Genomic DNA, 23960 nt, shown 5'->3' on the forward strand with positions numbered 1-23960 from the left:
GGAATTGATTCTAAAGTATAAGCTATAAATGTTTGTATTATTATTTTTTGTTTTAATTCTATTTGCTTCTAGTCATAATTCTGCCTCTTAAATTATGCCTCTAAGTCAGCCAGGGTAACTGCTGCAATCCATTTTGCTAGACAGTTTGCAGAAGGGTTTTCAGTTTCTTTGGTGAAGCTTCCTCTCTTTTTATCAACTTTCTTATCATCTTTCCAAAGTACATGGGATACATCTTGCACAGGTCATATGTGGTGAGGAACTATTTTGTTGCACTGTACAGAGGGGAGCTGAGAGGTGAGAAAATGAGACGTGCCTCAGCTTGCGTAGGAAGTCTTTGGCAGAGCCAGGATTTGGATCCAAACTTTGCAAGTCATCTTCAGTTTTTCAGTAAGAGAGCCCATCCTGCTTCCTCAGGCTTTTGACTGCTTGTTGCATGACCCATTTTTGCTTTAAGTTTTGAGACTTTCTGGTGACCTTTACTTGTGAATCTGCCTGTAATGGGAGAATTCAGGCATTTCTAACCACCCCAAGGGTTAGTGCTGCATATCTGTTATGTCCTTAGCTGTCAGACTGTGGGTTCAGAGCCGCATAGAGACCAAATTCAGAGAGAAATGTGAGCCAGACTGAGGGAATAAAAGGGCCAAAAGGTAATTGGAAAGTGTCATATGCTGTGAGAATGTGAGACACTTGGGAAAGAAGGAGTTGCAGCCCATGCTAGCAAACCTCAAAACAGATTCGTGCCTTACTTCTAACTTTTTGATCGGAGAACGATGGGAGCAGAACATGACAGAAGTGCACTTTGGGGACAGATGTTGAGAAAACAGACAGCAAACCTTATGCAGCACTTTCAAATCATTCAGTGTTTGTGAAACAGCACATGCATATTAATAAACTTACAGATTGCTGTGTGAATTGGGACAAGTGGTTCATAGTGCAGTGCACTATGAGGGAAAGAAAATGGTCCATAATATCCCAAGCACTCCATCTACTCAGGGTTGGGGAGAAATGCATGAGAAGTATAGTAGGGTTTAACCAGACTTTGAAAGGTTTGGGTCAGGAAGGGTCTTCCTATAAACCCAACTTAGTCTTGCCTTTACCTGGCTTTACTGTTTTTTCTTTGTTAAATATGGTTTTGGCCAGCATCTGCTGTCAGTAGATGGACCAACCTCATGGAACAGTCAGGTTTTGGCAGTTGCGTATTGATCCTCGGTGCTATAGCAGAGAGATTATGGAGTTTGCCTAGGGCTCTGCGAGGATTTAACATCAGCTCTTAATTCTCAATTTTTTATAATCTGTGCCACATCACAGATAAAATCCCCTAGGTATTAGAGATAACCTAAGATGAGAATGTTTTCTTTCCATTGGAATTTCTAAAAAAACATTTACCTTGTAACAAACAATGCGAGGCTAGAGTTTTGATATTTCTCCTGGCTAGGAAAACACCAAAAACTTCTTGTAGCCATAGTTTTGAAATGCTGCCTTTCAAAAGTAATATAGTTTCTGGAAGCACTGAGCACAGTAACTAACCTGGGGTTTCAAGGAAGTAGAAACCAAGGGAGTCAAGAGCCTCCAAACTGGGGAGCCCCAGGATGAGCCACAAGTGTCTGGCTACTGCCCAGACCCTCATCTTCTCCCACAGGCCCCTATGACTTGCATGTCTCCAGCCATCAGGTGGGAGTCGCTTCATGGCGCTCTCCCGACCCTCGGAGTGTGCATCTCGGTGCTCCTGAGCTGCTGGGAAGGCAGTCAGGTTTCCATGGGGATTTCCTTCTTTGAAAAGTGTGCGGAATCGGTTCATCTCCAGGAGGTGTTTCTGTTACAATAGATCAGCATGTTTTACGTGCCCAGAAATATTTCCTTGGAAAATTCACTATTGGCTCTATGTAGTCTAGCCTGTCTGGTCTTTTATTTGGCTTTGCCTGCATTGTGCTTTTTATCAGAGAAACTGCAAGTATTTTTATTTAACCTTCAGTTGAATGCTGAAAGCAAGAGGCAAAATGCAATTCTGCTGATGGTTCACCCGTCCTTCAGGATGGAGAGAGCATGAGCAACTGTTGCTATTTGATTATTTCAAATGGCATACGTGGGGCCCACAGAGAGATTGAAGTTTACATAGTAGGCAGGGAATTATGCCGAGGGAAATACAATCACTATAGCGCCTGCGTCTAATTTATGCAGTTTCCCTCACAGGCTTTCCCTGTTTTTCAGCTCAATGCTAATGTCCATGAAAACCCAGAAGGTTTTTATATACATAGAATTTCTGTGTGTTATAGCCAGAGAAAAATACATTGAAGCGAATGTTTGCCTTGGGAAATATATTTTTGCCTAATATAACTGATTGTTTTTAATCATATCTGTTACAAGTGTAGCAGGGTGAATTGCAGTCTGGCTCATATGAGACAATAGATCAAAATCAAGTCATTCTCAACACAGCGTTTGATGCCAACCTTGAGCTCTGACAGTATGCAAAAAGAACAGATATGCTCAATTTTATGGACCCCTTTACTATTTCATGCTGTGTCGTGTAGTATTTTATTTTATGTTGGATTTTGTTCTAGCAAAACTGACTTAGTTCTCATATGAGAGCAGATTCTTCCTTGTTTTGGTAAAATTTGGGATTCTTAACCAAGCTTGGAAACTGAAAAGCAATTGGAAACAGTTTTTCTTGATTCAGCAATGTGCTGTGTTGAAGGATACTCACTTGTTAAAGCCCCTTCCTTCCCATAATGTCACTTACAGGGCAATGTGAAGCTCCAGTTATCACTTCCAGTCCCTTTCATCAGTCCAAACTGGTTTTGCTCTGCTTAAGCTAAGTCTCGGTTGTTTGTTTTCATTCAATAACTAGAATTTAAGATTGAGTTGGAGCTCTCATTTTGCTGTCGTTTGGGGAATTTGTTTCTTTTGATACTGCAATCCAGCCAGTGTGGCTTGGTGTAATTGAAGGACCCAGATATGTCAAGGGGCAGAATTTGGAGGCTAAGCATGCATTTAATGCTTTTGCTGTGCCTGGCAGTCATATTGCTCACTTTGTTGACAGATGATCTATACATGTGTGCAATGAAATTCTTATGACACTGGAGATTAATTTGTGGCCTTGCCGGTCTGGTCTGTACTGTAAAATTTACCATCTGTGAACATAAATTTTGGCCATTATGTTAGGTGGGTTGCCACTAAACATAGTTTACCCATAAAGATAGGTGAAATGGGCTATGTTGCCATGATTAAACTTTTTTATGGGCTACCTAGTTTAAAAAAAAAAAAAGGAAGAATGAAGCACAACTTTGAGATTCCAGCAGGACTAATACATGCATCAGTGTCACAGATTTTTGGGCACTTTTTGTCTTTTCATGCACAGGAGTATCTGTTACCTTCTTTACTGACAAACTTAGATGAAACATAGTAAACAAGGAAAGATGGAAATCATGACTAAAGAAGGGGTAACGCGAACTTTTGTGCTATTTACTAAACAGAAGAAGTGTCCTTACGTAAATGGAGGAGTTGTAAAAGAGAGAGGAGAAAACAATTCTGGCTTAACTGGAAGGATGGAAATCTCATCCAATAGCACTGGGAATGGCTTGCATTTCTTTTGTGGTGTATGTTATTATTTAACTCTGTTTTGAGACTCAGAGGATGTTTTTAAAAGAAAAATGGGAGTAATTTTGTACAGCAGTAAAACGTTTAATGGAATAAATAGACAATCGCCCCTTGGTAATAGGAAAGAAACCAGGACACTCTCTTTATAAATAAATGACAGAGTTTTGTCCCGTTTTCCAAGTCTCCCCATTTAAACCGTTAGTGAGGATGTGCTGGTAACGAAGGCTGAGCACTAATAGCAATTTGTCCAGTCACAGACAAAAAGTGGGTTTGTCGGCATTCGTTACGCGTCCCTAACACGAACGACCCATCCTTCTTTTATGCCCGATCAGAATAGAAACGGAGATTGGAGATATTCCAGGAATAATAGTAAGGGGCTGGAACCAGGTAATGAATCCCATGCTAGAGAAATGAAAGCGGCTGTGGTTGGGATGCGGTCCTCTGTCTGGAGGGGCATGGCAGGACCGTGCAAAGAAACCGCACTGTCGTTCGGTGCCTAGGCAACCTCAGGGAAAAAGATTATCTGCTTCTCACTGCCATGCTCCACATATTGCAGGGCAAAGATTACTTTTTGATTTCTGGATGAACCAGTACAAGGTGTAATACATGCTGGTTGGCTTTTACTGATTATTCTCACCAGGAAAAATGATATTAAGGATTTATATTAATAAACATATATCCATATGGAGGAGGTTACGTCTCCTGCTAAGGAATAAAAATTGCACAGGCCATTAAAACTGACTTACAAGGCTTCTGTGTTAATAATGAAAGATCTGTAGAAGTCTGAGCAGTCGTCTAGAAGGCCAGAAAAAGATCATTAAGAGGATGTCTCCTGCCAATAGCTGCCAAGAGCAAACAAGGGAAAGAAAACAGAAGGTTTTAGATCTGGAAATGCATAGAAAATGAGAGCATACAGACTGTGGGGAATGCAGCCTGGCTGCATGTGAGGAGAAGGCCATGCAGAGCCTCCATCACTTATAACCAAGAATGAGGAAGCCGGGCAGGATTATTACTGATGAGAGAAATAAATGATTAACTGAAACATCATTTTAGGATGAAAATTCAGCAGAAGTGAAAGTGTTGAGAAAGGGAAAAAATTAATTTCAGAAGTGTATCAGAAATGCTAGTTCAGATTCAGAAATAATTACAGAATTAAAGTATTACTGGCAACTTGGGAATATTTGTGTTTTACCCAAAGATTTTAATAAACACAGAATGAATGTTTAAATTTGTTATTTCTCTCTTTTCTCTGAATGTACATTGAACTAAATGTAAAATATGAAACAGTAATATGTAATATTAATAAAAAGTATCATCACTGCAAAGTCTGGAAATGCCAGAGATGTCTGTGCAACCGTAACTCAGTCCCCATGTATATACACGTTATAACATATTCCTCAAAGAGAAATTCACGCTTTTTTTTTTCCAGATCTCTTCCTTCATTTGATGCTTCATTGTCTTCCTCCCACTGTTTTCTTTTCTTTTCGTCACTGAATGGGAAAGGGAGTAACATCCTTTCAGGGCACTCCTGCAAAGCCTGGGGGAGCTGTCACCAGAATTTTTTTTAGCTTGGATAAACCATTTCTATAAATTCTCTTTCAGAAAGGGTTGAACCATTCTTTTATTTTTTTAATTTCTATTTGAGACAGGCATGTGGCCCAGAAAAAGTGGCTTCAGCTGATGAAAGCCTGGCATGAATGGTATGGAGTTATAAATTTCACAAGGATGTTGTATGAAGTAGTTAGACCTGAATCTTTGTTGACTGAAGTGAAAAAGGCATCCTCCCTGTGTACCTGCAGGCAGTGCATGGCGGTGCTGCCCACATGCACAAACCAACCCGCCCTGGAAGTAGTTGTTCCACACTGCCAGGTTTTCTCTCCTTTTCATGTGCTTTAAGATAACCTTCTTTGTCCTAGCCACACTAGAGAGGGAGAAGAAAAGAAACCACCCCCTCATACAGTCTTAAAAACAGTTTAAAATGACCAAAAAAAATAGCTTCTTCCTAGAGCTTGAGCAGTCCTAAAAGCTTAAAAACCGATGGATATCTGACAGTGAATAAATGACCCAGTGAATCCTGAAAGACCCCACAAGACTACAGTCAATAAAGCTTTTTAATGGAATTTTAGATAAAGGTCAACTATCTGCTACAATAATCAGCCGTCCGCGATCACTCTTCACAGAAATAAAACAGGCAGAGCAGCAGCCCCACGCGACAGCGAGAAGCTCTTGTTAGTTGTTGGATATTGCCTTTGAAGCACTTCCAGACAGGATCGCAGCGTCATGGTGATAAAATGCTCTTTTTTATTGAGACATTTTCTGATGGCGACTTCTGTTGCCCTGCAAAAGGGATCCTTGAAAGTGCTGCTTTGTCCAGAAACACAGCTGCTTGTTACTGTGGCGTTATTAAGGTGTTTGTTAAGGTAAAGGAGGATGAGACATTGGTGGGAGGCTGTAGTGCTGAGTTTGGGTGGCTGTGGCGAGTGTCCCTGCTGTCTGCCCCTTCCCTTGCCCATGGGAGCAGGGAAGTGGGAATAAGAATTGGAGGGGAGAGCTTGACCAAAATGCAGAATTAGATTAATTAAAAATATTTAGCCTGCATGTGTATTTCACCAGTGTTTTTCACTGAGAAGGTGAATAGTTTGACTGCTAGGTATTTTTAATTTTGACAGTTTGGGAATATTTCACATGTATGGTGGGGGAACACTGAATACAACTGGAATGAGACAAGGACCCACTTTCCATTGGAAAAGGTGTTTGGTTTGCCTTGAAACCCTATTTTTTCTTCTATTTGAGTCCTGCCAGCAGCACAGCTATCTCATTCATCTGCCCATCTGCATCTGTGAGCGCTAAGGGATGTGGCAATGTTATGTAAATCAGTTTGCTGTATCTCATACTCGGAACCATAAAGTGGTAAAAAAGAGAATCATGTTGATTTTAAGTCACTTGGTGTGTGAGCAGACCTGTCGTCTCTGCAGTACTGAACTAGAAGCGGGTAAGCAGTGCTGTGTGTAACTGGTGGCAGTGCATCTTGTTTGACACATCAGATCATTCTGCACGCGTGTGACAAATAAAGTTGATAATAGGAACCCCGACAACCTCTCGTCTGCCAGTGTGTTAGCAGACACTGTTAAACTCTGCAAATGGAGATGATATGAAGAGCGTTTCCCGTGGATTTGGAAGGTGCCAATACACCATGTGACTTGACACAAACTCAGCCTTGTTGATGGTAATGGAAGGAGATTTTTACATTTTTCAATGGTTCGGGTTCTACAAGCTTGTTCCTAGGCTGATTCCCCTCTCTGAAAGCTTTGACATGACAGCTCCTGCTAATTAACTCCAGGCAGCTCCTGCACAACTCAATGCTTGCTTCAGGGCCGGGTGCGGATCTGCAGAGCACTGTCAGCAGATGTGGCGTGGTTGCACTAAGAGCAAGGTACAAGCTGTGGTTAAAATGCTTGTGATGCAGAGTGTGCCTGGGAAGGAGGCAAGTGGATTTTGGAGGAGGCCACAGACAAAAGGATGCCCTTGGTTTGTTGTATCTGCTCAGACTCTCTCTATGCAACATGAAGGTGTGCTGGGTAGTGATTCCTCTGGGATGAGGAGCTGTGTCTAAGGGGCTACTGAAGGTTCAGCCTCTCCAGTCTGCACAGGGCACTGCCACTGCTCTTCTCCAAATCTTTCTTTTGCTGGGGGCTATCCTGTTTGTAGTTGTTGCCTTGCAGGAAGGGACGGATGATTTATCCCTGCTGTGATCAACATCGGTGCAGATGTGAAATGGGAAGGGAAAGCCACTGAAGATGGAATTAGGAGCTGAGTTTTTGCCTGTGAGCACCTGGCTCGGAGTTCAGTTGCCTCTGTTAATGAACACAAAGCTGCCTTCAGGTGACAAAACTACTTAAATACACAGTATCAGAAAGGGTAATTTAAGGAAGACAGCTGCAAGATAAACATTTTCTTCATCTCTTTTTTTTTTGCACCTTGTACTCAGGTTGGGAACACAGGTCAGAAAAGGTTCCGGTCTTTGAGTGATCATTTCAAGTTCTGGAACATGCTGTGGCTTTTTGCAAACTGTGTGTACTAGTGAGCGAGTCCCTGGCAGGGAGCTTGGGAGGGGTCTTTGTTTTGGACAATATGCTGAGTGGTCCCTGCTTTGTGCTGCCAGACAATGATGGCATTGATCAGCTTCTTGTACGGCTCTTCATTAGCTGGCAGTGCAGTAAATCACGGTCTTGTTTAAACAAGTCAGACACAACAGTGATTCAGTCGTTGATGCAGTTACTTCTAGTGTGTAATGAATAGTATTAAAAGAAAAGTATAAAAATGTGTCTACTTTGAAATTTACTTTCTTCCTGAGATAAATGTTTTGGGCCATGTGTTGCTGTCACTTTATCCTGGTAAAAAACAGATTACTAGCCCATGAAGCTGATGAAGTATTGCTTTGAGTGAGCATATTGATCTCAATTTCTTCATATTCCTGCTGATGCAACAGAGAGTTGCTTTTGTTCTTGTGTTTACCCATAAGTTTTTGCATGGCCTGATATAAGAAGGCCAGTGTGATGGTTACCTGACAGCTTTGTGGAGGGAGGACTTTCAGAAAGAGCAGGAGACAATATTTCGAGAAAATTGTCAACATATCTTCTTCTTTTGGGTACTCCTCCTGCCCCCCATACAATTTATGTCAATAAAGGATTTGTAAGAAATGGTTTTGCACAAAGCAGAGCAGGGACCTGTGCTTTATGTGAGGTATTTAATGCTTCACATAGCTGCCACATGTGCTCCGGATGCTGTACTTGGCCAGGGTATGAAAGAAATCATATTAACAAAGTTATTGGATCCCAAATGAATCAAAAGAGCTGCAGGAGAAGAAAACAGTGACAAATGAGTCTGCCATCCTAAGGCACAGCAAACGGTTCTTACAGTTAAAGCTGTTTCACTTCTTGCACCATTCAGCCGCCAGCCCTCCAACGCTGCGTGGGCAGTGGGGAGCGAGGCAGTGTGAGGAAGGCGATGCCTTGTGCTGGCATTGCTGCAGAAAGCCCCTGGTGGAGCGGGGCCAGTGTTGCTTCACGTGGGAGGACTTGCAGCAAGAGCTCTGCTTGAGCTACCCAGAGCCCAGGGAGCTGCTTCTGGGTGGTGGGGTTCATCTCTCATCTTCCCCGAGCTTTCAGTCTGCCACTTAAAAGTCCCCTATCCTGAGCAGTGCTGGGTGTCAGTGCATGAGTACATAAGAGGAAAACATCTCTAAAATATAGTCTCCTTAGGATTCCTGCAGAGATGCTGTGGATACTCCCAGCAGAGGAGGAATTGGTCAGAGTAGCAGAATTTCTGGGGGTATCCCAATGAGGAGGGTGCCATTGGGAGGGCCATATTCAAGCAGCCTTATGTTTGTGGAGCAAATTTGTCACCCTTGTCACTCTGAACCATCAGGTGTGGCTCCAGCAAGTCTCTCTCTGATCCCGCTGTGCTTTTGTTTAGGTTGCTCACTAGGACCAAAATATACCTTCCCCTTGCCACTACATCCTTCTTAAAATTTTCCTGCCAAGTGAACTTTCTCGGTTGCTTTTTTCTCACTGTGTGGCCCAGGCTTTTGTGGTATTAATGAAGTAGTCCTCAAATGCATTTTCACTGAATCCCCATCTCTAATTGCGCCGGTCCTAGAAGACAACAAGTGGGAAAGGAAAAGAGGCAGAAGTGTGGGATAGATGATGCCTTGTTCATGGGCTTTCTAAGCATCTGCTCAAGTTAATGAGGGTCTGGGCAAGAAATGTGCCAAGCGGCCACAGGAAGCACACGTATGAGCACTTTGATGCAGATCCCTGATGGAAGATGGTGATAAAATGCACCAAGTGATGCTTGGAGACAGTCTGAAAAGTTTGTCCTGTCCTAGGAGGTAGCAGAGGGTGAGGGAGAACCAGGCGCCGACTGTGAGAATCTGGACCAGGATCCAAATGCATTGTGAGTTTTGGGTTGTTTTGGATCTGGGAGTTTGGCGCTGGCCCATCTCTAATTTAATTTGCCTGGCCAGAGTCTTCTCTCTCTTACACAGAAAACAGGGGTGATTTAATTGACTTCCATAGAGTTGTTTAGGATTTGTGCCAATAAAACTATTTGAATTTGGTTGTGTGCGAGGCACGTGTGTGTGCCAGTGTTCTGGCTTTGTATTTCTGATAATCACTGGGAAATTTGTTAGGGACAGTAGTAACCTTGGGTGGGTGGGTGGATAGGACACAGATGGATAAGGAATGGTCATGTTTTGGGTACTCTTTTTAATAACACACAGTAACACAAGTAGTACAGTCTTAATTATGGCATTTCCTGCTGTTATCTCTATAATGTGGCATAACTACCTATGCTCTTCAGCTAAGATGATTTTTGACTCATTTGCCAAAGCTAATAGCCCTTTAAAAATAATTTAAACCTTTTCAGAACTATTTCACTGGTGCTCTAGGGACCAGTAGTCCTTTATTTGCTATGGAGCAGATACAGAATGAATAGCAGTACTGTGGACTCCCTCAAACAGCGACCTTATGTGAGATGTAGTGATTACAGCAATTAAATCCTCTTTGCCAAGGCAACCAGGGCTTTATTTCAAACTGAAGTTAGATTTTTTTCCCCCAAATGAATCTCTTCTGTATGCATTATTCATTTTTCTTTGGAACATTTAGCTGGTACGAGTTGCACGAGCTCAAATTCAGTATTATTATTTATTAATTATTGCATTGAGGTAATGTCTAGGACAGCCTGCCTCAAGGGGTCAGAGAGCGCAGAGTTCCCCTGTGGAGCCAGAAGCAGAACAAGGCCATAACCCTTGTCTCAAGGTGGGGGTTGAAGGCTTAGCAACATTTCTAGAACAACCTGTGAAGAGTTTGCATTTACTTTTTGCTGGACTCCATAACCCATGCCAAGGAAGTATGGGGCATTTCGGTCCAGTGGATGCTTAGGCCAGTACAGTTTTGATCATAACTCTTAAAATTTTTTATGTAAGTATTTGGAAAAAAAAGTAGGTCATGTCAGCTCAGGCTTTCTAAGTCCAACTAGGTTTGGGTGACTTGAACGCTGAACTTCTTGTCACTGTGGCTCTTGCTTGGATCAGAAATGATGGTTACAATGGAACATTTTCTTCAACAATTTTTGAAATTTTAGCTTAGGATGGTTTTTCAATTTGCTTTTTTTTTAAAAAAAGGGAAAAATGTTAAAGAAATGCCTATAGCCCTTGCCTTGAATGTGCTCCACCCTCATTTTAAGATTAAGTGAGTTCATTGTCTGTTTCTGCTATTATATAAATAGCATCTTGATTGACAAGAAAACTAAAATGATTCTGTTTAAATCTGTAGTGCTCTCCTAAGAAATCTATATTCGTTATTCCTGGGATGACTGAAAGATTTACAATAGTTTATAATCTAGTATCATTTCATTCTTCTTCTTGGTATTATTAATCACATTGTCATAAAATGTCAGGAGAACTTTGTTCAGCTTGCATGATTTGGGCTGAGAAAGCCATACTTTAATATTAATGTTTCTTAGGAAATTGGGTAGATATCTTTGCATTTTGGGAACCATGAAATGTATGAGTGATGTCCTTTAACTAGACATTAGATGCTTACAGGGTGCTGAAGTTGACGAATGGTTGAAAGAAACCTGCAGCAGTACCACCTTGGGAAGAAAAATGACCATGCAAAGCAGATCTGGTTCAGGTCAATATTTGGCTGTAGATGTCTGAAATCACGAGTACTGTGGAGGCTGGTGCTTGTGGTTGATCTTTCTCTGTGTTAGTGCTGGACTGCTGTCCTTGTGTGGCAGTGTTGATGACGGTGTCTTGCTGGCGACATGAAACCTACAGGTCCCAATTATTTGGTCATTTAAAGATTCTGGGTTGCATTTCACAAGCCTGGAGGCAGTCAACCAGGATCCTGGCTGGGTTTCAGCTTCAGTAATTACAACTTGCCAGAACAGATTCTCTCTGCCTCTTAAATCATATCCGCTATTTTTCACTTCCTTTGCTAAACTGCTGTGTCCCCCGTGCTGTTGTTGATGATAATAGTTCTAATGCTTAGCCTATTTATGTAACGTTATTTTATCTGTAATGTCTCACGGTGTTTTTACAAGAAACGTCTGTCATTGCTTTCATTTTACAAATTACTATTTTTATTGCTCATGTTCCAGTGATACACCTCAAATAGTAGATGCTTTCCAAAAGGAGGAAGGCAATGTCCCTTCTACCCCTAAACTGTTATTTTTCAATGAGGACTGTGAGGCTGAGGGGATGTTCCTGCCCTTTCCTTTAGTTGTCTTACCAGGGCAAGTGTATTTGGATGGCCAAAGAAGTACGCAACACAAGGGTGGTGAGTTTGGTGGGCAGGGAGGTGCCATCCTGTGTGTGCATCATGTGCAGCCCCCCAGATGACGATGACCAGTCTATCTTCCCTGGAGCTGTGGCCCTCTGTCCCTTACAGGCTCGGGCTTTTCCCAGCCCACCTGGATCCCCTCCACACAGGGGAGATTCAGGACGACTGCACAGGCTCGGATCTGTACGCAGGCCAGGAGAGGGCAGAGTGGACTTGGGTCTGGCTTGTGTCTGAAGCAGAAAACTCAGGAAAAAGTCAACAGCAGGTCGGGAGGGGAATAATTGTGGGCAAAGATGAAGTTAGGTGATGGTGCAGGTGCCCTGGCTGGGATGGGAAGCTACTTCACCGGCTGTGATCCCCCTGAGTGGCCTCAACACGTCACCTCAAAAATGCCTCTATGGCGGGAGATTCAGCAACTTGTTCACCCGGTGGTGCAAGCCCTCTGCAAAGGGCCGGAGACCAGGCAGCCTGGAAGGCTCCCCCAGGTATTATTTCTTACTGAGGAGGAACAGGTCTCCAGGGTGTCCTCCGCACATCCTGGGGTGCACCCAGGCAGTAGGCAGTGGTTGTGCGCTCATGTATGCAACCTTGCTACCTGAAATTGAAATCTATCTAATGTGTTTTTTCTTTTTTTTTTTTGTTGCTATTCCCTCCCTTCCTTAAATGATATCTGAAAACTGTGCATTTTCTTTTTATGAATGCACTGTGCCCCTTGTGTGCGCTGGACATTGCAAATGCACTTAATAAAGCAAACTTTTCTGCTGGTCTGTACATTAAGAAGCTATAAGTGAGCTTGTCTCTGCAGAGCAACTTTCTTTTTGTACTTGAAAAACAATGGAAATGTAGTTAATGTTCAGCCTGACAGAGTCTTAGCAAACATATTAAGGGCTTCATTTAATAAAGTCATATTTCACTTTCATAGACAAGAAGCAGAATAGAGTTGAGTCTTTTTTAATGAATAAAGTCCTTAGTAAGGCACTTGCAATCTTTCTTTATGTGAGGCTCATTCTCAGTTTTTTTATTTTAGGAGCCAGGGAGATTTAGTGCAGCATTTTCTAAATTGTGTCGTGCTTCCTTTGGAACAGAATAGAAAGGGAAATGTATCTTAATGTTAAACAGACGTGAAACAAAAATGTGGTTTTTCCCAAAAGAAAAGTTAAACATTTGCAAGAAAAATGTTCTTCACGGAAATTTCAATTCTGGTAAAAACACATTTACTGTCAGAAAATAATGGTGCTGGATGAGCTCTAATAATAAACCAATTTGTGTGTACCACGGGAATGGACTTTTTCGGTCTTTTGTTGTAAGTCATGCTGGAAGGGCTGCCACTGGGCTACAAGAGCACAGATATTTTCACACTGGGATTTGTGTCTACTTGAATTATGTGAATAACTCTATTGAAATACAACTGGGAAAAAATTCATCATGTGACTTATTATGAAAATGTTGCTTTTTACTCCATTCAGCGATGTTTGAGCAGCTCCCTGTATTTTTCTCTCAGACTTTTTTAAAAATTCATTTTTCTTAAATACTTTCTTTGCACAGTGCCTTGATTGTACCGCACACAGACCATGCGACAGCAGACTCCTGATTTCTGGGTAACTGGACTGCTGCAGCTAACGAATAACATTAATGGGCTGGGTGTAAGCCGCTTTCCCAGGGCACTGGGGTTGCACAGTGCTCTCCTTTCGTTCATTGATCCAATTTGTTGAGACCAGCAGGTGCACCAAAGCATGCAAATTTAAAATTTGCTTTGAGGAAAATTGAGTGGCATTTTTTTCCCCGAAACAAGCTGTTTTTCTGAACATCTCTGCCAGCTAGCTTGCTTGGGAGAATATTTGCAGAAATGGAATGCAGAAGTGGTACAAACGCAGCCAAATTGAATACATTTACAGATGTAAAAGGCTTGGCTTTTTTTAGTCTTGCAAACTCTTTGGGGTGAGGGCTGTCACTTTGTGTAGATTTATAGTGTCTTACATAATAGGTCCTTAAACACATTGGCCTTCAAGTGCCACTGCAGTCTGATGGGTTTAATAATGGTGATGGTGACAACACTGGTCCCACCCAGCTTATAGACCCGCAGGTTTCTAAGACAGCGCAGGTACCTTTTATCCTCTCTGGTCCACAGTCAGTCATGCTCGGTAACAGTGTGAAAATTGGATTTGTCAATTAGTAATCCCTTAGTGATCAATAATTAGTTGTAATTATGTGCTGTTTAACTGCTATGGAGAGAAAATTGAAGTTTGTGGCCGGAGTAGGAAATGAAGAATGGCAGGTAAACCAAGCGCTTTGGCGAAAGAGAGATTCATGTAAAGAACTGAATTTGCACAGAGAATGATGAATTAAGCTGCCTTCTATAGCCAGGCCATGTCACAGCTGTAGGGGTGGTAGTGTTTAGGCTAAGTGGGCTAATGTAGTCCTTAGCGAGCTTGCTGACCATAAGGCTTCGCAACTTGAACAACAAGGAGGTTTGCTTTTTATTTATAGTCTCCCAAAAATGTGCCTGGTGTGAAATGTCATGAACAAGCTTTATTTATGAGGAAATATCCTTTGAAACTTCTATTGTGTTTATAATCGATTATCCTCCCCCCACCGTGGTTTAAATTTTTGTCCAAATATATGTGCTAGGAGAGACTGAATTCGCTGCTTGAGTATTCACTCACAGGACTATGCCGTCCTGTTGCACTCTCTCTGAAAAGGTGTGAGCCTAGACACATGCTTTGGTTTTGGATGGAGGAGGAAAGGTCTTTGCTTCTCTTTCTTCTCTCTGCTCAGAAGAGCACAACAGACCAGATTTCCGTATGGACAGAGATGTTATGCCAGCTGTGCTTGTGGAGGCTCTGAAAATCCAGTGGTGTGTGTCCTGGGATTTCCGTGCAGACTCTGAAGTTGACTTTGCCAGTGGTAACTCTCATCAGTCAGGGAGTCGGAGAGGGTCTGTCTTTGTTTATCTGTATATGCATGGCTGATTTCCACTACCTCATATGTCTGATTGTCATTTGCTAAGTAGACATACAAAATGCAACTGTTTAACTGCAGGAGGTGGGAGTGGAATAGCTGGAGTAGACCTTATTACCCAGTGGTATGTGAGAAAGAGCCAGGAAAATTTATGGTTTCTGAAGGACCAGTGTATTTTTAAGCTTCTTGTATTCCTACACTTCACAGCCAAGATTAGCAGATTGTTGACAGCTCCATGATATATTTGCCGTCACCTGGCTGGAGTCCGAAGCAAGTGATAAATTTTTAGTTTGAATGAGCTTGTGTGACGTGCAATGACAGATATATTTTTGTTACTACAAGTATGTAGCATGTCCTATGGTTGGGGATTTTGGTGCTATTCTTGGTGTGGCCTTGAGTGATTTGCTTGCTTTCCTTGTGCTGCTGTTTCACCATCCAAGAAAAGATGGAGAAAATGACACATTCCTCATTTGCTGTGATGGCTCATTCTTTTTCTGCAATGCTGGAGCCTGACACAGGCTCGTATCATCTTCACTGAGTTCAGTAAAGACTGTCTACTGGCAGGAGGCAGTACGTGCTCTTGCAGAATAGAATCCAACATTTCCAGTTGCTGTTGCTGAATTTCATGTGTCTTGGGTATATGTCACATGAACTTAGATTCAAAAACCTGGAGTGTTTTTGGAGCTATAATACTATATTCTGGGAAGATTCCCATCCCAGAATACACATTCAGTATGGGAGAAGGGACAGTGTGAATCAATTTTGTCCTCATGTGACTGAACACCTAGAGGAACTGAATTTGCAGGTTTTGGCATGAGGGTAAAACTGTAGTGCTATATATTGGTGAATTCTATTCAAATGAAGAAGAAAGATAAATGATCGTTTATTGGATTCCCTCATCTTTATAGTTTCTGGTGTTTAAATTTATCTCAACGAAGTGAAATCTGTCTTCCCCAGGGCTTTTAAAAGGTCTCCCGTATATCAGCATTAATGGGATGTAGCTGCACTGAAGTTGGTATTCTGCTGCTTGAGAAAAACCTGAGTCAGGCAAACTGGCTTTGCTCGCAGTGGAAGAAGGAAGAGACGTACAGTGTTACACCCCAGATTGGGGGCTTCTGTTTGCTGGGGGAGCTGGACCCAGCTGCGGACTGCACTGGACACGTTGTCATCTGTGGCTGATCAGCGAGGGAAATGGTGACACAAACAATGTTCAAAACCACTGCAAAGTGTAGCTGAGAACTAGGAGGTCTGTTTAGGTCTACAAATTGTCTATCGCTTGTAACAGCAACTTTTATCAGCTTAAACAGGAAGTCTGAAAAGCAAGTAATTATTTTATTCCTTGGAATAGGAACATTGAGTTTTCTCAAGACCATTCAGAAATGTATGCACACTAACTACTTCAGTTCTTCACCTGGAAGATAAAAGCAGCAGTTTCCGAGCTGGGTAATACACGTCTATTTGATGTGACTGCTGGGTGGAAGCGAACAGAGAAAAAGAATTCTCTGAGAAGGCTGCAGAGTCTGCCGGGGAGGAGAACGGACAGAAGTGCAACACTGCAGCACGAAGGCATTTGAAAGCAATTCTACTTGTGTGTGCAGCACAGGGACTATGGGAAGCCGGGAAGCTGTCCCTACCTTCAGTCACACGGTGAAACAGGGACCCACTTCTGAGGGCATACATAGTATATGTGTGGCAAATGGGCTCGTGCGGGGCCCCATTAGCTTGTGCTGTCTGCTTTCCGTGGCTGGCGTGCCATGGGGGAGCTTGGCAAAGGTTCATTTTGGTGGAAAAGAGTGCTCTGAAAGGGGATTTTACAGTACATGCACATGCGGACTCCCGGAATCAGGCCTGATGAATGGATTTAGCCAGAAAACCGAAGGGAGTAGCCAGTTTGGGAAGTGGCACTGCTGTCTGTGTGAGTCTCCCTGAGAGCTCGGAGCATCTGTGCCCTCCAAACTGCCAAGGAGGGAGCAGCAGCAATCTTACAAAGTGGGTAGAATAAGAAGCTATGCATATACAGTACATATATGTGTAAAAGAGCAAAGCCCTCACCTATACTGGATTGTGTATTCGTACTGTTCTGGAGAAAGGTTCCAACTGCATCTAGAAATGGGTCTTTCTGAATTTGAGAGCATTTTAATGATAGAATGTAGCAAACAAAAAATTGTGAATATGCATAAGTGAAATGCATACTTTAAACTTTGTGTCGCATGAGTTTAGATTTCCTAGACAGTTTTCTAAGGTTTTAAACCCCGGATGCTTCCAGAGAGCAAGAGATTTGGTGCCAAAAGTCCCATCATGTTATAAAGCCTATGCCATTTTTACATACCTTGGAGTGAAGGGTGCAGGAGTTCATAGATTAGAGGGATTAATGTGGTTTCTTTTAAGTGTAAGTGTGCAAGGCAGATATATTTGAAACGAAGGAAGTATCCATGTCCATACATCCATTTTACTTGGAAACAGTTTAGTTGTTGATGTAAATTATTTTGCCTTTGTGTTGCAAAAATGGAGTTTGAGAGTGAGGCTGGAAAGACCAGAAGAGGACAGAGAAGCAGAATTAGCTTGAAAACACAAATGTTGGATGTTGGAGACTGAGAAGCATCAAGAGACAGGGAAGCTGACTTTTTCCACATCAAGGAAATTTTTTGCTTTTGTGTAGGTAGAGCAAGGAATTAAGCCTGGGCAAAAAGCTTGAAGGTTGTGTCTATTCAGCAGTAGCTTGAGAGGTGCCACGTGTGGAGCTGGCATCCTCTGTCTTGTTTTAGTATAGCTGTGTTTCACGGGGAAGACGAGGGGCAGATACCTGGCCCAGAAGCACCTCTTGTTTGCGTTTGATTCTGCCTCCATGGCAGTTCTCTGCTGCCTGCTTCTTGCTCAGGTACCCACACGTCCTCCTCCAAGAAGGGTAGAGACACTCTCCGAAGCACCTCCACAACTCTGATGTGCTTAGACGTCAAAAATGGAAGGTGATCACTTGCCTTAGGGGGGAGAGCATATGTACAGCAAATGGACACTTATATAACCCTATTAGTTTATACTGTATGATTTCAACTGTTGGTTTGCCACAGGGAGTTGGAGAAGAAGAATTAGGTAATATAAATAGAAAGATGACATCCTCAAAAAGAGCACCATTCAGCACATATTGCTGGCTGGCCTCATGGTTCAGAGCCGATAAGCAAATTTGGCCTGAATCCTGTTGCAGCGTTTTACAGTGGCACCAGCGTAGCAGAAGAATTGGCAATATCAGCGGAGGTGGACGCTGTGGATGTGATTCCTGCCATCCACTGCCCGCAGCTCTGACTGCGGGAGCCTGCCTCTCAGTGACAGAAACCTAGGGCCAAATTAATTGTGATTAATTCTGATTACGGACCATTCCCTTTGAAGTGACTCTTGAGATGAATTTGTCCCATGCATGCTTTCAATGGCAAGTTTCTCAGAAGTGCTTCTGCTAATGCATCCTTCAGGTTTACTTCAAATATCCTTTTTCTTTCTTTCAGAAATTGGTTCCTGGTACAAATGTAGACACTTTGCATTAATTCCCTGCAGGGCTTCTATGCCTTATTTTTAGGCTTTTGAGTGGAAAACATGAAAGCATTATGGTAATGATCAGGGCCAATTCTGGTGTTCTTTAGTCAGATATCAGTTAGGGAAAAAAAAAAAAATCTGTGATGCTTAATCATGCAAAAATCCTACTAAGAACTCATTTAAGGGAGGGTTTGAGTGGGGACTTCAAGATTTGGCCCATAGTGTGTGATGGATTTTAACAACAGCTAGGTAGTGATTAGGTAGAAGAATGTAAGTATAAATGTTTGAAGTGCTGGAATGAAAAAAGATTTAATAGTATTGTCCGTTCAACACCACAAGGAGCTGTTGCATATTATTACATTTAAAGAAAAGTACAATGAATGTACTTTTAAGCCAATTCCTCCCACTGTTCTTTTCATTTGTTTGTGAATATTCTGTAGGACTGACTGAAGGCTTTGTCTGATCTAGTAGGAGCCTCTTGGCTGTCTAATAGCAGTGCAGAAGGTATGGCACAGCACCTTTTCTTACTTATTTATTTACTTATAAAAAGGAGTGTTTACAGAAAGCTGTGCTTTGACCCAGGCTTTAAGAAAAGCCACCTGTGCTTCACTCCTTGTGGTCTTCTGAAAGCTCACGTGGTGAGAAGCACTTCTCACCATGAACAAACTGCCAAATGCATTTGAAGTGGAAAATTTCTGATTGAAATGGGCATCTTGGAGCTTCCAGCTGCTGGCAACCGTATGGCAAAACAATTGCAGCGTTTGCAATCGTTTTGCAGAAGCTGCTTATCTAACAATCAGGACAACTTTAAATATTTATTTGAAACTGGTGGATTTTAAGTATGGAAGAGCACTGCTTTTTTCCCCTATTTGTCTAATTAAAACAGGGTGAAGGCAGCCAGGGATCCTGCTTACCCACGTCATGAATGCTGAACGTAGGTCATTTCAGGGCCTTGCAGGTCTCTGCAGAGAAGGAAAGGAATTTGGAAATGCTGAGGTTCATTTGAAATCTGTATCTTGAAGACCTTTCCAAACAAATGTGAACATTTCAGAGGAGGGATCAGGAGCAGAGGAAAACTGATTTTTTTTTTTTTCTTTTTTTTTTTTTTTCCATTCATAGTCAGAGATTGAGAGCAGCAGGAAGCTGCCCATTGCATGGCAGGCAGCAAGCCCCAAGGCTGGGGCACTGGCCAAAGGCTCAAACTTGAATTGAATCAGTTTTCCTTGTCATCTTTCCCATTTTCAACTAAGGGAGACACTGACCTCCAGCTATGCTACCTCCTGTTTCCTCTGTTGACCCTTGAGCTTTGTGGTAGGGGACTTTTTGGTGGGTGGAAGGAGTGAAGGAGAGCTTTGCCCCTCACTTGCTTCTCTCCCACAGCTTGTTCATGAGTCTCCAGCAAAGCTGCTTCTGACTCCACAACTGTATGTCTCAAATGCAGGACTTTGGAGGAAAAGTATTGTGCAGCCATTGGGGTGACTGCAGCCAGCTGCCATGTCACAGGCTGATGGCAACTGGGAAGAGAGGGGCTGTCCATCTCTGTGTTCCAGAAAGTCCTGCACGTAGGTGGACAGGCTCTTTGGTGCATAAAGTCCTCTACCAACTATCAAATGTGATTTTGAAAGTTATCCTTACAAGTCATTCTGACAACTGTTCCTATTAGGAACTCAATCAGTACAGCATTGTGAATTCAGTCAAGTTTTCCCTTGACATCCTATGAATGTATTAAGTGATGAAATGTCAGTCAATCAGAGCAAGTTTGCACTTATTCCAGAAAAAAATCTGAATATGTAACTATTGTAGTGGTGATTGGGAGAGTAGAGATTTTCATAGTCCTTTTGCTGCATAATCAAAGTCCTGAATAGTTGGGTGGACCTCCCAGCTAGTGTAGTGGAAATCCTGCTATAGCCAAATTGTTTCTCATTTCTAAACACTTTTGTCCAAGTTTGAATCACAGTATTTCTGTCTGGTCCTGGTTTGCAACTGAACGATTTAACCTGCTAAGGGTCCTGACTCCCTGTCGTATTTCCACGTACTCCTTGCAGAATTCCTCTCCTGAGCTGTAGAAGGTGATTGGGGATGAAGAGGGGGCCTTCTGGCATCAGAAAATCTCTTACTGTTTAAACAAACTGCCTCTTGTCTCGAGTCACCTTGAAGAAAGTAGGCTTTTCAGTAAACAGAAAATCTGCTTAGTACGTTTTCGGTTTTGATTAAGACTGTAACTTCTAGCAGGCTCTGCTGCTAATCTGCCTGATGTAGAAATGGGTACCTTTTAAGAAGCTGCAGCCCAAAATTAATTTCTGCAAATGTATTCACTCTTTGAAGAAACTCTACTAAGGATTTGAAATCTGGAAATGCTGAGGCTGTTGGGAAGCTCGTCTGGCTCAGGAAGAAAGAGCTGAGAGGTAGCGTGTGTTGGACGTGCGGTGGGGCTGAGCGTATTGAGGTCGGCTGTGGCAGGCGGACGTTGCGGCTGAGCTCGCGCTGCTTTCCCTGCTGTGCACCGCGGGACCGCGCGCCAGGGTCGCAGGGTGGGCACGGAGCTGAAACGCTGCCTCTCTTCAACCCTCCTCAAGTGCTTTCCTGGCAGGGAGATGACAAACCCATTATCCTCTCCATGCGCTGAGGTCTTCTGGCTGCTGAGCCATCAATAATACACGTCGTCATTTCCCAGATGAAGCTTTTCTGTTCTTTGTTTTTTTGTAACACGTTTGCATTCGTCGCTGCCACTTCGGCGTAGTGTCGGCCGGCTGTGTGAGCCTTCCGCAACACATCGCTTCGCTCAGTGGCGCTTGATATCGACAGTGTTGAAAAGCAGCTCAAAGGTGCTGAGGTCTCCTCCTTGGCTTGTTGCAAGCCTGCGCATCCTAAGATTTTCCCACAGTTTTGTTCAAGCCAAGGAAAACTTCCATGGAAGGAAGAATCTCAGGATTTGGCTTTATAACCTAAATGCAGCTGACTTTGCTACATAAATGCAGGGTGGTTTATCTGAGCGAGGACTGCAGCATTGGCTCCTTTCAGGAGCTCTTTTCTCTCTCTTTGCCCTCCCTCTCGGCAGTTTATAATGCATTTGGAGCTCTCTGAGGCCATTTCCATAGTGTTGTGATTCATCGATAATTATACTGCTTTAAATCTATTGTTCGTTTACTTTTCATAAAAGTTCCCAGCTTTAAAACCTGCTTTTAAACTTTTATTTTATTCTAGCATATATTGGTTTGCTGAAAAAAAAAACCCTATGCACTTTTATTGTCTCTTAGCATCTGCTTCATTATCCATTATATTTCAATACTTATTTATTCCAATGAAGGAATATAAATGTTGAAACATTCTGCAGAAAGCTAAATGAACTGCCAACAGTAAATAGCATTTTTGATCAATTTAATAATTTTTCTTTCTGTTTGCAAATCAATTGTAAATATGCCTTGATTTTTACAACTTTAGTTGCTATTTGAAATTATTCTGCAAAGAGATTATTTGAATTGTTTCATACTAGGTGGGCTTGCAGGATTTCATCTGATCAGCCGTAAGCTTAGGGGTATTTTTTTTGAGAATAACTTCTGTTTATGTAGTATGCTTTGGCTGGCAGCACAGGCTCTCCCAATGCATTGGCTTGCATGCTTTCTCTCTCTAGATCAGATTTTAACTGATTTGTAGGAGTTAAATGAATATCAATGTCTGTGCTGTTTTATTCCTAACTTTGATAAAATTCCAGCGCTTTGTCCTTGTGTTTGCTTTAAAATTAAAATTCTTCATCTGCATTCAGATTGCAGTTACTTTTTTCCCCAGTATTTTCTAGCTATTCTTAATGAGTGTGACCTGCTGTGTCCATTTATTAGCCTGCTCTTTATAAAGAGTCTTTAATATAGCACTCTTGGAAGCATATACAACATATGAAAACCTGAAAACTCTTCTGCTACGAGTAAGCTTCCCTTCAAATTCCTTTGCCCCATAGAGCAGAGCTGATGTACACAAGTTCTTAAGGTCAGCAAAATTGTTCCTTGTGAGATATTTAATGAAAATAAAATCTAAAATCAATGCTCATCTACTGAGACAGCATCTTCCTAGAAATTTAAGATTTGAACTTACTGGTACTTCACGACTGGCATCTTTGTATGATTGTCTTGGGGAATTCAAGGAGTCATAGCATCCTTTCTCCCCTTACGCAATGCTTTACCTGGCTATGTAAAGGTAATCTTACATCAAGTGTCATGTTCAGTGTAAATCAAGAATGTGGAGGAGGCTGCACTTTTAAACCAGTGGCAGGAAATCACATTAAATTCAATGTAATTACATTGTTCTAGAAATGTGATTATGTGTTTCAACTACCAGCCTCCCACTAAATTACTTCAGATCAGTCTCAATCTGTGGAATGAAATCTGCCTGATTTAGATGTAAAAGATGTAATAAATATGAAGAAGTGCATTTTGTATTTATATTTTATATTCACCTGTGACTGTTTATTACATTTTCCAGATCTAGCCTTTCCCAATGCATATATCTTACCCGCCGTATGCAGGGAAATTGAACCTTGATGTCCCTTAATATCATGATTTAGTCTTTGCAGCACCACGTGTATGACATTAGCTACTTAGTTTCACGTAAAACTGCAGAGAGATCTTAACTGCAGGAATGGTCTGTAAAGAGAGAGTTTCCCCATGTGAAAACAAGATAAAATGTTCCCAAGAGCAAGCGCAACCTTGATCGTAGTGGTACTGCTGAGGTTTCACAATTCTAAAAGGTAAGAAAGAAGGATAATATTGGTATTTCTGATAGATGAGCTTTAGACTATAGCTTGGAGGCCCACGTTTTGAAGCCTACTGCTATGCTGTCAGGCAGAGTGTTATACCTGAAAATAGTTGTGCCTGAAGTTAATTGAGGATGATAGCTTGACAGTGAAGATTCAAGTCAGGAAGGCAACAGAACCGGGAAAGAACGGGGCACTTTCTCAATGCCATTTAAAATCAACGGAAGTAATCCATATATTTAGTGATTTTTTTTTTTTTTTTGAGTGGTGCCTTTGTAATTTGAGGTCTTCATCAGGAAATCAGATAATCTATAGCCTAACTATCAAATTAGAAAGCAGTCTCAGCCACAGTAATATACTGGCTTCACTTTTAATATCCACAAGCTATTGACATTAGTAATTGAGAATAAGGTTTTGTATCAGCAATTACTTGCACAGAAGATATTGTCACTTTAATGCCTCTGTACTTGACTCTAGGATAAGGTCAGATATAGTGACAGTAATTGCTGGAGGAAATAATTACAACCACAATCATGCAGGCATCGACAAACACCACCTTTGCAGAAGACTGGTCTGAAAGCTGAGCTCTAACTTGATGTTAGTGTTGCAGTTGGAAAACAACTGCGATTTCTAGGTGCAAAATTATGTTTACAAAAATATAAGGCAGGTTTCTTTGCTTTCTCATCTTCATCCCTTGTCTTCTGTAGGAACAGAGTCACCCAGTTGTTGGAGCAGGCTGCGTTTCTCAGCCCTTTAGTCCCAACAGCATCTCCTGTGTGCAGAGCGCTGCAAGG

At 42.1% G+C, this 23960-nt stretch overlaps 1 protein-coding gene across 1 annotated transcript in view; it reads left to right on the top strand.

Annotated features, from left to right (window-relative positions):
- TMEM132B (transmembrane protein 132B) overlaps positions 1 to 23960 on the top strand; it is a 256832-nt gene that overhangs the window by 71788 nt on the left and 161084 nt on the right. The window lies entirely within an intron of this gene.

Source organism: Strix aluco, chromosome 18 (genome assembly GCF_031877795.1).
Source record: "Strix aluco isolate bStrAlu1 chromosome 18, bStrAlu1.hap1, whole genome shotgun sequence".
Taxonomy (NCBI): Eukaryota; Metazoa; Chordata; class Aves; order Strigiformes; family Strigidae; genus Strix; species Strix aluco.